The sequence below is a fragment of the Myotis yumanensis genome, unplaced genomic scaffold, assembly GCF_028538775.1.
Source record: "Myotis yumanensis isolate MYYU_CA2020_CCGP unplaced genomic scaffold, mMyoYum1.0.hap1 SCAF_8, whole genome shotgun sequence".
NCBI classification, from domain to species: Eukaryota; Metazoa; Chordata; class Mammalia; order Chiroptera; family Vespertilionidae; genus Myotis; species Myotis yumanensis.
In genome coordinates this window covers 56232085-56246209 of record NW_027223759.1, presented here as the reverse complement: position 1 = coordinate 56246209, position 14125 = coordinate 56232085, and the positions used below count along the sequence as shown (strand labels likewise).

At 40.8% G+C, this 14125-nt stretch overlaps 1 protein-coding gene across 4 annotated transcripts in view; it reads right to left on the bottom strand.

Moving 5' to 3' along the window:
• Positions 1–14125, bottom strand: part of CCDC148 (coiled-coil domain containing 148) — a 220351-nt gene that overhangs the window by 16618 nt on the left and 189608 nt on the right. The gene's annotated exons all lie outside the window — the stretch shown is intronic.

The following is a 14125-nucleotide window of genomic DNA, read 5'->3' as shown; positions in this document are numbered from 1 at the left end:
TATTTTTACAGATGCTACGGTTTAAACTCAAATAGTAATTCACTTCAAAGGGGGTAACTCTTGGTGCCTCTTTCTTCTTCCTCTCTGGATAGAAAAACTCTGCCTAAAAAGAAGTGATGCAGAAAAACTTCTGGAAGAACGCCAAATACTCACATATTTATGGAGAAAGAAAATTAGCAACGTAGTGAAGTCAATCATTTGGAAAATTTTCCACGTAAATACCTTTAGCCATTTGGGGTAGCGGATTTTCTCCAAGTTAAACTGCTGCTATGAAAGTCAATGTCAGAAAGTGGCTAAACTCAAAAGTCTTTAAGTTGTGCCCTGAATTCCCAAACAGAATCCCAGGCACATTTCCCAGTCTGTTTTTTTGCTCTCTGAGTCCACAAAGGTGGAAAACGCTGCAAAAGAGGCATTTTCAACTTCTCTTGGGGGAAGAGAAGCATCGTATTGTTCAAAAGCAACAGCTGCTGTAGAATCAGGCACAGCATTAGCAATAACCTGAGAAGGATGTATGTAAGCTTCCAGGCCTGAGTGTAGTTGAAGGGACAGGAAGCTTTCATGGAGAAGTGGAGAATTTACCGATCATTTAGGAGGCTTCTTTCTGTGCGTCCTGCACTCTAAGAGATAAATGCATATGATTTGGAATCACCCTGGGCTTCTGTGAACCTTCAGGAAGAACCTGGCAAATTCTTTCATAGCACAGAATCTTGAACTCTCTTTATCTGGAGCCACAAGTAACGTCAATCTAAAAAGAAGCTACAGAAAGCAAAAGGGGAATAAAAGACTTCTAAAGAACAGCTGATAGTGGCAGGTTCTACATTTAAAAAGAATGCTTTAAGCAGTAAGTAAAGCAACCTAAAGATATGTCTTAATTAGAGTATTCTAATTCTAATTAAGTATTGAGCTTTCCCTCCTTTCCCCCAATGTTTCAGGGAAGTAATTTGCCCTACCGAATTAAAGGCAGTTTTATAAACAAACGTGCTACTCAGTGTTTAGGTCATGTGGCTTACTCAACATTGAACATGAAATCGTTTAACAGGCACATGCCCTCAGTGCTACTGCCAGAGGTATTTTGCCTGCTGGGAGATTCATTTTTAGTTCAAACTTATTCAGAAAGTTGTTCTTGCCACCAAGCAGAAAGAATCCCCATTAGCCTATAGGGCATTTCAACAAAGGAGAATGTTCAGATCAAAAGATAGGTGGGCCAGGTGGCAGGACCCCCAAAAAGTGGGGGGAGGAGAGGAGGAAAAAGAGAGGTGGGCCCAGAGAAAAGGAGGAAAATTATATAACTGGTTACTCACATCAGAAGGCATAACCTGTCTAATGAAAATGGCAATGAGGTCCGGCTCAATGGTGATTCTGGCTAAGGGGAAAAGCAGAGGCCAATTTCTACAAAGATAAAGTGAATCCTAATACAAGGCAGTGACATCCTGGTACAGATGGGTGTGGGACAAGAACAAAGAGGATTCATTGAGAATTCCCAGAACTAGAAGGAGCTGAACCCAGGCCAGCCCCAAACAGTGACCATTCTTCCAGCTCAGAGCACGTACTGGTCCCTTTGTGAGGTGTAAAAGCAATTTCCTATTGGAACCCATTCTTTAATGGATGAATTTAAGTAGTCAACATAGTTATTTGAGCACCTTCTATGTGCCCAGCACTGCCCCAGGTGCTTAAGATACAATAGTAAAAAATAAAAAACAGACAAAGATTCCCACCCTCTTAAGTCTTACATTATGTGGAGTTTGTTCCATATAAGCATGACTAAATTAACACTCTAGTAAAATGAACAGAGTTGTTCTCAACAAATTGTTTTTCAATTCATCACAAAGCCCTAAATTAGAGAGCCTATTCTCACATTGTAACAGAACGATGGTTCTCAGTGATGTCATTAGCATCATTGGAACTCACAAAATCTAATGCCAAGGCACCCGCCGAACTAATTAGATCAGGATCTGGTGGTGGGGCCCAATCACTGGTATTTTTAAAATTTATAGTTGCCTCAGATGATGCTAATGTGAGCCTGGGCTAAGAATCAATACCACCGGGCCCAGTGGTTCCCTAACTGGAACTAACATCAGGATCACCAGGAGGGCTAGTAAAATGCAGACTGCTGGACCACCTCCAGTTTCTGATTCAGTAGTAGTGAGGCAGGGGGTTCAAACTTTTGCATTTCTAACAAGTTTCAGGTGATGTTGATTCTGCTGATCTGGGGACCACAATTTGAGGACTACAGCACAGATAAGTAATTCAGATTAGAGGGACTCTACCTGACTGTCGTTATCAAGATAAAACCAGGCATAAATTGCTACCTAGATGGGGCTTATTTCTGATTGCACACGTGGAACATCATAGTTATACTCCTCAGGATTGTTCCAAACTAGACATTCCTGCTTTGTTGCTTCAGATGTTCAAGAGTAGAATTTTTCAACCTCACCCCACCCCACACCCCAAAACACATGGATGACAGGTTCCCCCAGTGACAGTGGCCCTCTGAGGCTTGGGTCAGTGTTGGTGATGGGCAGCCGCAACAATGGCTGTCACCGAACTTCTTTCTTTCCCTCTGATGGACAAAACACTGGTATATCCTGATGACAGTTGAAAACCTCAGGCGACTGGTGATATTTAAAGGATCTATTCAGTAAAATCAAAGAAGGAAGAAGTAACTTGAAAGCAATTCAGCCTTAAAAAGGAGGTGTGAGGCACTTGCTTTGTGAATAGTCCTTGAAACTCTAAGGGGGTGGATGTTTTATCATGCTGGATGTGAAAACCCATAAATGAGGGTGAAGTACATTTTCTCAATGGTTATAATCAGTCCCAACCTAGCTGTCTGAGTTCACTTGAGTTGGAAGTGCAGAGATATAAACAGCTGGGAAACAGGGACTTAAACCTGGGAACTTAGAGCTGAGCCGAGGACAATATGTGAGGAGGGTGTTACTGGAACAAGGCTGCAAATATCATATTAGCCCTTTCCCCAAATTAGTGCAGAATGACATTTCTGCCACAACTTATGTATCCTCCTCTTTTTGAACTAATCCTAACTCTTTCCATCCAGCTTTCAGTAATCCTTTTATTTCCTCAGATGTCCTCAGAACTTTCCTAGAATAGTTCTTTTCAATCGCATTTCAAACATGGGTATAGACAGTAAGAGGTACATTGTCTGTACGGAATCCTATATAATAAAAGGCTAATATGCAAATCTACCAAACAGTGCAACGACCAGTCACTATGATGCACACTGACCACCAGGGGGCAGGCACTCAATGCAGGAGCTGCCCCCTGGTGGTCAGTGCATTCCCACAGGGAGAGCTCTGCTCAACCAGAAGCCGGGCTCATGGCTGGCAAGCGCAGTGGCAGTGACGGGAGCCTCTCCTGCCTCCGTGGCAGTGCTAAGGATGTCTGACTGCAGGCTTAGGGAGTGGGCCTAAGCCATGAGTCAGACATCCCCCGAGGGCTCCTGGATTCAAGAGGGCACAGGCCGGGCTGAGGGGACCTCCCCCCCCCACCCCAGTGCACAAATTTTTGTGCACTGGGCCTCTAGTATATATATAAAAGCCTAAGTGACCAAATAACTGGTTGCTATGATGCGCACTGACCACCAGGGGGCAGACACTCAATGCAGGAGCTGCCCCCTGGTGGTCAGTGCGCTCCCACAACCAACCTCCCATGGCTGGCCAACCTCTCGCTGACCTTCCCCCCAGTCAGCCGGCCGGCCCTCATCTGCCCCGATCGGGACTGGGTGAGATGGCCCCGATTGGCCCTATCACCAGCCAGGCCTAGCGACCCCACCCGTGCACAAATTTGTGCACCGAGCCTCTAGTTAAAAAATAATAATACTGATAGAGTCCTGTCTTGTGTTTTTAATTGCCATGCACCAGCAAGTCTGAACAAAGTCAGTGATCAAATATGCCTTCCACTGGAACACACAACCCTCTCTCACTCCACTCTCCATTGCTCCTTTGAAAGGTTTTCCTTAATTGAAAACCAGTGCCTCCCAGATGACGCTACTTCCATTGCTACCCTTTGAAAAAGTCAGGGGAGGAGGTTTCCCAATGACAATTCCAAAAAAGTTCTACCCAATGACTTTGGGATTAGACCATCCTCATTCTAAATGGGTTCTTGGAATCAACTGCTAGCTGCCCAGGTTACAGTGCCCAACATTACTGAGGGTTATTCAAAACTATGCCCTTGATCCCCAATATCATTCACTTCTCTCTGCTTTAACAGCCACTCCTTAGACCAAATTTGAGCTTGGCATCACCTAGAATTAACTGTTCCCCTGTCAAAATCTTAAACTGGGGGATTCAGTTCTGATGCCAATCTCCAAAGTCACTGCATATATTTGATAGAGATATGCACTGCACCACGCTAGGAATGGACTACCTGCAGACCTCCTATCTTGCTTATGTTCTCCTCAACCTTACTCAGCCTACTGCCTTAGCTTACCAAGCTCACCGTTTTCCTACAATATTTATTAACTGTGTACTATGTACCAGGCTAGATCTTCCCTCAAGAAGATTATTGTCATTTCATCACTTCCCTTTCCCCCAGACTATAAGATACAATCAGACTGTACTTCATTCTCTCGCAGCTTGGGATCCCCGGGTCTCTCTCTGCAAGGGCATCATCACCAATATCCTTTAATTATCTCATCTTCTTTTCTTTCCACACCTGCCCTACCAACACTCAGCTCTAATTCCTTGTTGAATTTATTACACACTTATGAGGTTGAACCTTAATTAGACATTCAACACTCCTCCAGCATCACTTTATTTACCCCCAGATGATTGACATTCTCCATATGTTTCTACCTCACACTTAATTCTCCCTCTTAGCAGAAAACCTCACCTCTTACATTATTGAAAAGAAAGGCCACTAAACATCCATTTTCCCAACACACTTTGTGCACTTCCAATCTTGTCAAGAGTCATCTTCATTCATTCCTTGCTCCTTACTCCTGGGCTTTTAATCCCATAAACCTAGTTGTCTCCAGGATCTTGCTCCAAAAACGAATATCTTGCTTTTCTATTTCTTCAGTCTCTCCCTCTCTCATGTTACCTTTGTATCTCCAACAACTATCATAGTGCTTAACAGAAGGCATGTGCCAATACATGAAAAAATAATGAATGAATTTAAAAAGTTATGGAACGTATTCAATTGAATTTCTTCAGTTGTAGGTAAATCACAGGATACAGTAATTGATGAAATAAAAATTTATGAATAAATTCAAGATATACTTTTCTATTAATTAGTCAGTAGGTATTCTTTTGTAAAATATGTAGTCATCTGAGAAGTTTAAATAGAAGTTGAATCACTGAAGAACAAATCAGATGTCTAGTTCCTTTGGACAAATAAGAATCCTGAGTGCTAAAAGGTGAATCAGACATGACATCCACGACACAGACTTGCTGGTACTGTGGTGTTGAAGGGGAAGCACAAGCAGGAATGGCATGTGGCTTTAGGGAATTATTTACTATGAACTGAAATTTATAAGGCTACCTGGACAGACCAGAATTTATTTGCCTAATTGCCTCCCTACATCCAATTATTCAACATATTTATATTAAGTGCCATATATAAATGTGTAAAAATCATATGATACAAAACATAAGAAAAGCCCAGAGCAACCGGAAAAACCTATAAAGTAGACAACAGCAGAGCCTACATCTGGATTTTTTAATACATACGGGAGCTCACCACTTGTCATCATATGAGTTCACCAAGAAAAGCTACTTGCCATTCGACACTAATTGGGTAATTTGCACTGTGACTCTTGAATTCACAAATGATTTATGGTAGAAAAAATTTACTTCATAATTAATATGTATTGCATTTTTAAAATCCTTAAGATGCTATAAGTATTTTATTGGATATGAAAGAGAAGCTCACATTGAGGGTTTTTCTCACAATATTGGAAGCTTTCTTTAAATTCTTTCCCCATTTTGATTTATTAAGAAAAATAAATTATTTAAAGGTAAGAAAATGACAAGCATGGATGATTCGTTTTATTGGAGTTTTAAAAATAATTCTTATAGATACATATAATTTCTGACCCCCCAAATTTCAGTGAGTGTTTTCAGAATCACAAATACTGAAAGAAGCATTGCTTTAGTGTGAAACTTGAAAAAGCCATGTTATTAAAGTACTGATCTGTTATCAGATCTGTTAATAAAGATCTGTTACCAGATCATAATATTTCCATCTGGCTTTATCTATTTTCCACTTCTGCCTTAATTGGTCCTCATTTCCCCAGAGACAGACATGGGCATCATTCTGATGGACCTGGTTTCTCTTCTTCAAGACTGGCGGTGGGATGGCACTGACGTAACAAAAGAAACCACCGTCGTCTCCCTCAAACAAATGACTTACTAGTAAGTAAGCTTAATAAAACCTGCCTTCCCTCAGCTGTTTGAAAACGCCCCCTTACCTTCTACTTCTTCCTTCCAGGGCTCTCAGAACCTCTGTAGACAGCAAACATCAAAGGGACCAAAGATTCCTATAGTGATTCAGCCACCCACCGCAGCGAGCAAACCCTGACTGCCATCCAGCCCAGGCAACATCAGCAAAGAGACTTCACAAACAGCCTCTTAGCATTTGAGGTTTAAAACAAGTCAGTGTCACAGAAAGGTTACTGTCATAAACACCTTTGAAGGCTTGTTTTCTTCCTTCCTTCCTTCCTTCCTTCCTTCCTTCCTTCCTTCCTTCCTCTCTCTCTCTCTCTCTCTCTCTCTCTCTCTCTCTCTCTCTCTCTCTCTCTCTCTCTCCCCTTCTAATTCCCCCGTCCCCTCAGTCTACAAACATTTTTTTTTTTACCAAAACTTTTGGTTAGGCATTTTAAATATGTTTTTTAAAAAACAAATGATAAATATATATTTAGTTTTGGGAGTGACATTCTGTGTGCTTTTGTCCTTGGCTCTCTCCAATGCTGACTGACTCCCCCTGCACTTGAGTTTCCGCCTTCAAGTGTCAACTCGCTTCCCCAGACACTTGCTGCCAAGCCACGCTTGTCTGGGCCTCCTTTAGGTCTCAGCTCAGCCTGCAGGACTGAGCTCTGGAATCATTCATCCTCCCTCTTTTCTTTAGAGATAGTCACCTCCACAAAGCAGGAACCCCAAAGCCCTGGCAGGTGAGCCCTGGCCTTGGGTCTCTGGGGGACAGGGCCCGTCCCTGGTGCGAGCTTGTTGAGCTCCGCTGCCTGCAAGGCAGTTTTGTCAGGTGAGATGCTACAGTTTCTGTTCTACAAAGGCTGTCACTTGAGGCCACGAGAGACATGAGTGGCTTCCCCCAGAGCCCACGCAGATACATAAAGTTGGAAACAGCATTATTGGCTAAATTGATAGCAACACAACTTTACCGGAGAAGATAAAATAATAGTCTGGACAGAGAGCCAGATAAATATACAAATCACACCTAGGTCACTGATCCTGTCCCATTTTTAAAAGATGCATATAGTTTCTCAACAGCACTATTTAGGTTTGGGCAGAACTAAATCACCCAAAACCCTCTACTTTCCTTTCCTAAATTAAGCTGAAGATGTCCATGCCCTTATTCCTTGGGACTTCTCTTTGGCTGACTTTCGAAGGAAATGGAGAGATTCCTAGAGGAGGGTTAGATAGGAACCAGAGAAGAAGAATAAAGCAGACTTACAAAAATGCACAATTTGTACAATTTAACATTATATCAGAATTTAATTAATTCTCAGACATGGGGAGTGAGTGGGGAGACGACAGATAGGCTGGAAGAAAAATAGGGCCGAGTTTCCTAAGCCAGTTCGCGGTATAAAAGAACAGATAATTCATTTTTATGGGATCTTATTTTCATGAAAGTTACAACAGCCAAGTCCTGCTCTATCTAGACACGGCTTTGTTAGGACATGAAGAAGGGGGCTGTGTCTCTTTGTTCCCATTTTGCACAAAGAGTAAAGCAATGACCTGAGAGGCCCCTTAGGAAGGAGAGTTCTCTCTGGTCCCGAGAATGTCACAGGAATGGAGCTCAGCAGACAGACAGACCTGGCTCTCCCAGGGAGCCTGCTCATGGTCCCCCAAAAGGTGAGCCCACCGCTAATTCCACTTAGTCCACGGTAAGCTGACAAAGGGACATGAATCTTGCTCCTCAGAGGTAGATTCTTCACTCTAATCCAAGCTCCTGGGCAACCCAAGGCCTGGACAGCAAAACAAAGGCTATTTCATTCTCTCTCAACGCTGTAAACTGACTGTCCACACAATTCCAATATCTCACAGATACAGCCAACCTTGTCACATATATAAAAAGCAACTCACATGTTCTCTCTGGGTGATTCTAAATTTTAATCTTTATTGTCCTCTCCCAGATGTCACAGCTCCTCTCTGCCAGGTTCCCTGTTATTTCAAGAGACAAGAATATTCCCTAAGGCCTCCATTTGAATATACATCTTTCTGAGATCATGTCTCTGGTTTCCCCGAAGATTGTCACATCAATAAATCTATCTTCTGCCTGGATCCTTGGTTCTGAAAATAATTTTATCACCTTAGCCAGGCACAGCCAACATTTCTCTCTTGCATGTATTCTTCAGTTAAAGAAGAAAATCTTGCTTAGACTGCTCCATTTCTACCGATGAAAACATTCATATGCAAAGCTCGGCATCATTGCAAATGGAGACAAGTCTTTTTGCAAATAGACCAGTTGCCACACCTGGGCCGTTGCCTGAGCCTGGTCCAACATAACATCAGTTATGTCCATTACCTGGAAGCCCTAGGAAGGTCTGGCTTGTGGAGCAATAGTCTGACAAATCATAAGGATTAACATGCACCAAAAGCTCCCGGTATTAAAAAAAAAAAAAGCATTCACATGACTTGCTGTTTTAGAGACATTCGGAGCTTTTCAAGCCCACACACACTCAGATAGTACTGATAATCCTCTCTTTGTTTGTGGGATTTGGAAGAGCTACAAAGAATAAAGAGCCACAATATTGTGACAAAGTGATGTGTTCTTGTCTTTGTGCAAATGTTTGGACTCCCCCACCCCAACATCATAAATACAAGAACATGTGAGTACATAAAAAATTTATAGAAATACAATAGATAAAATACCCATACTTATTTGGTATATATAAAGTAATGTATTTTTAAATTACCTATTTGTATAAAACTTTACAGTTTTCAAGGTATTCCCTCATATATTAACAAGACAGATTTAGTAACATGATTACTCAACTAATAATTAAATAGTGTCTCTCTCTTTCTCCACTTCTCTTGATGATATGAGAGAGGACATCAGCAATTAAACTTTGTATTTAATTAGGATTTATACCCCATCTGCTTCCAAACAAAATTTGAAATTATAAATATTATTAAACCCATGGTAAAATGTCAACATTCAAAATCAAAGATTACAAAAACAAACAAACAAACAAAAAACAAGTAAAAGAAGTAGAGATTTCCAAGCAACTATAACAGGTTGTGACAGCTGGGCCATGAATTTGCCTCGCAAAGGCGTCGGCATTTGCTCGCCAGGTGAAATGCTGAACCCCTGGGACTGCTTAGCAGTATGTCTCCAGACGCGTCTCACCAGCAGGCTCCTGCATTAATTATCCTGCTGCAGTTCCCAGAAAGTGGTTGGTAAACCAACTGCATTGGAATTTTCAATGATGCTTATTTTTTAAAAGCAGATTCCTGGGCCTGACTGAAGAACACTGGTGGTAGGATCCTGGGGTTTGTATTTTCACACACCCACCACTCACCAGGTGATATTTTTGCTCTCTAATGTTTGGAAACCACTGCTTTTCTGGGATTGGTGCCTGTTGCATGGGAACGATAGAAAATCCAGCATCAGGAAGTAGGGAATTGTCCTAGTGACCAGCCCCTTGTACACTGCTGTGTGTGCTTTCTTATTTCTGCCTTGTGCTCATGAAGCTTCCAAATGCCTGGTTCATTGCCCACTTGGTATTTGACTTTGAATGGTCGCACGTGTTTGGCCTCTTCTGAGGTACTGATGTTATTCTCCTTCCAGCACCCTGTCTCCTTCCTTGTCAATTTCTTTTTTTATTCCTGCCACAGACTCCTGATATCTGTGTGTGTTCCATTACCTGCTGGTTACTCCTAAGCTCACGTTGATAGCTCTGCACATAAGACCGCCTCTACTTGTCTCACTTGGGATCAATTTACTCCACAGCTGTTCATGGGAACATGTGAGACACTGCCTCTCCAGCGTCTGGCCAGCGATGCCCGGATGTGGGCCTAGGTATGAGGAATGATCTGTTCTCTGCTCATTAATATTTCCAGTTCATGGGCTTTATTGGATTATTCTCTGTATTTGAGGTACACATCTTACATGCTTTTCCTGCTCTCCAGATGCTCTTAGACACAGTCACTGCCCCTGTTACTCTCCACTTTCCTCCATACACTCATTGGCTTTTATTACTGTCTTTGGATTTTCCCCCTATGTTTGCCAATTTCACATGAAAGTACATCCAACATCCTGACTTTAAAGTTTATGGTCCTATTTCTGCACTGACATTATCAGTTGTCTATTCGCATAATTGGGAATTCATCATCGTTTAACATTCATTGGTCTCCCAAGTTTTTCCTCCTATTTTCTGTAAATTTTTGTCTTTTCTTTTAGACAGCTCTGGTGGGAGGTGGTTTGGGGGAGGGAAGGGATTGAGCAAAAAAGAAAAAAAGAAAGAGAAATCATGGACATGGACAACAGTGTGGTGATTGTGAGGGGGAGGTAGAGGTGGAAGAGGGCATAGAGGGGATGGAAAAAATAACATAAAACAATTTATACACTCAATAATAATAATGAAGTAGGCTCCTATTTAGTAATGTAAAAGATTTCAAATATTTTCTCTACCTTTGAGAACTATCCTTTGTCCATAGCTCAGAGCCTCTCTTTCTGGTCATAGACTGCCCAGGAAATCATCTTTAAAAGATCATATACAGCACATACTAGTACTGAGAGATTTATATGTTTGACTTTGCTTCCAAAGCTACCAGTATCAACAAAAGACAAGGGGAAACATTACCTCCAGTCTGCTACTCAAGAAGTGGAAAAACCTTCCACTGTTCTTCAAAGTGTCCATCCAAGTCGAAACAAGTGCAGTGTCTGGTGAGAGCATGAGGTTTAGGACCTCACTTCTGAGCTTGGGGAGGGTTCACAGGGGAGGCGGCACAGCGGGTAGGGCATAGCAGGTCTGCACACGCAGTTCCACAGCAACCCGTAGGGAACCACAATTATCTCTTCATGGGACTTAGTCGTGTAATTTCTTTCATCTGCTGGGTGCCTGTGAACCCTACTCAGGTGCCAGAGCTGCCTCCCGCCAGCTACACAGAGCCGGTTGCTAAACTTTTAGGACTTTAGCAAGCTAGCGGTTAAACACAGCCATTAACAAACATTAAATTATATAAACTTAAAAGGAAATAAAAACAAAGGTAACAAAGACTCAAAACTCATTCCCCAATTATTTTACTATTATCCACGCTCTTGGGGTTATTTATGTCTATTATATCTATATGATAGAAATAATATATAATGACATGCAACTGTACATTTCTTCCTGATTCTGTGTTTAGTAACATGAAGTTAGTAGTTTGAAATAAGCCATGGTGTATTTACACCACAGAAATCAGGAAAGCTACAAATCAGGGCTACCCCGTGCCCCTCCTCTCACCTCCAGCCAATTGTTAAATGCTTACCAGTATATAACTGCAGTGAACCCTCTTAGTATGAAGATGGAAAAACACAATAGTACAATATAGTTATGTGAAATTTCCCAACTTTACTTAAAACGTTTGCATTCCCTCCAACCTGCTTTCCTTTGAATGTGGTCTAACATCTCCCAAGTCAAGGCCTGTGGAAGTATAACCGATATCAAACAATGGATGTGATACTGTTCACACTGAGTTGTCACATTATGTATTGGTTTCCTTCTCTAAGATGATGTCAGAAGTTCCTTTGTATAAATTTTATGTCTAATTTTTCTCTGCTCAAAGTCCCTGCTGTTTTACCTACATTATCTCCTAGACCCTATTTGCATACGTGTTTGCATCTGTGTTGTGTTTGTGCATGCATATCTGTATGCGCTATATAGTTGCTGTACAGTTACTTATGACTGGCTAACTTTAACTTAAAATAGCTACAATTTAAGCCCAGCTCAGTATCTGCTAATATACTAGAAAGGGAGATCATTAAATGTCTTAGAATCAATATTTGAATTCTTAAGAGGGAATTCAGGAAGAGGTCAGCAAACGATATTAAAGGATCAGGAAACTGACTCAGGAAAATCTAAAGAAAGTGAGACTCCTTCTGTAGCAATGATAAGGCTAATGGGAAACTGAAAGTGATCGTGGGGAATGATTGGGAATTTAATACAGAGGCGTCATTGTTCCCTGTTTCCACTCAGAATAAGTCAAGAGGGATTCAACTTACAGCACTTTATAGAAAGAACTTTAAAGAATTCAGCAAGAGAAAATTATCTTAAGGTTTTTTCCCCTAAAGTTGTTTTTAATCAGCCATTTTAATCAATGATCCCATAGAAGCTTAATTTAAAGGCAGAGAGTCTTATTACTAAAAAGTCAAACAAAAATGCAGTCAATGGAAGAGGGATGTCTGCATTTTCCACACAAACAGATATGGACATTAGCTTTTTAAATATTCTCCAAAGAGCTAAGCTTAATGCAAGATCATATTTACTAAGGCTACCCCAAATAGGTGGGTATGTGTAATTAAGGGATAAGGAAATGACTCCCTAACACACACAATACAGAATAAGAACAAAAAAAAACGTTCTGTTTGGAACTCAGTTTCTGATCATGTCAATGAGGTCTTTTTGTGGGAAGGCCTAGGAAGGCCTCAAATAAACAATTTCCCTTAATAACCCACTAGGGTCCATTTGTGTGTCTAATCCCATTTTGAACAAATTTATGTATTAATATGTGTAACCTTCTAGGGTAGTTACTTTCCTAGTTTTTACTACCCCTCTAATGGTAGATATGATTTCTATACAAGGTTCTTCTAGTATCCTGGATTTTGTTAAATCTCTAGGCATGCATTAAAATTCTTTTGAAAATACAAAGGGTATAAACCACTAAATTCACTCATTAATTGTTTAATGCAGTTAATGATAATTAATGGAAACTAAGTAAAAATTTACCCTACTCAAACACTACAAGATTTAAGTCTTCTAAGCACTTCCATAATTTGGCTTCTACATGTTATCTATTCAATGTCTTCTCTTACCACAGCCTTTCCCCAACTTACTCCAAATTTTATGCTTCAACTATATTCACTTATTCACAGTTCCTTAAAATTGCCATGGATTTTTGGCAGGAAGTCAATTCCCATTTGTGGAAGACGTTTTCCTTAGACTTTCTGCTTTTCCCCTGCTACCCCCTGCTCCAATATGTTCCCATAGTACTTTGTCTTGCCCTCACCAAGAATATCCGAATTTTCCATTAGACTGTCGGGTCCTTGAAAACAGGGACGATGTCTTTTTTGTTTATCACTCTATGCCAAGGCAGTAGTCATTCAATATAATTATTTAATTTATAAAGAAAAATTAATGGATTTAAAATAATATCAACACTAGGTTTCCACACTGGAGGCTCAATCCATCAACACTGTCCTCTCCAAATAGCCCAATTTCATGGCAATTATACTCATCGATTTCTGAATCACACCAGGAATCATGTAATCACCCAAATGCAAATTTATGATGATTTTATATACACGCCAGTTCATGCTTTTGCTTTCTTTCCTAGTGGTGCCTAGGATTTTATTGGATTTTTTGGCTGCTTCAGACAATACTTGTAGTAACCTCATGATCTCTTTTTCAGGTTAGAAAGGATCATTTAGAACTATCATCCTATAACTATGGTTCATAGGTTAGAAAAAGCAGGAACAGTGAACTGAGTGTAAATTTATCTTGTGTGATTTTTTACGTTACTGGCAGCACAAACTTTAGTCCTTTGTTAAACAGAACAGAAAGGCTACTATAAAGTTCAAGAACATCTTCTTCCCTAAGGAACAAAAGAAGAGAAATTTTCATCATGGTGAGGGAAATCAAACAAACCTTGATTTTGAAACAGCTTTGTCCTCACAAAGATGAGTTCTTAAGGGAGGAGACAAAAACAAGAGTGGAAAAAACAGAAGC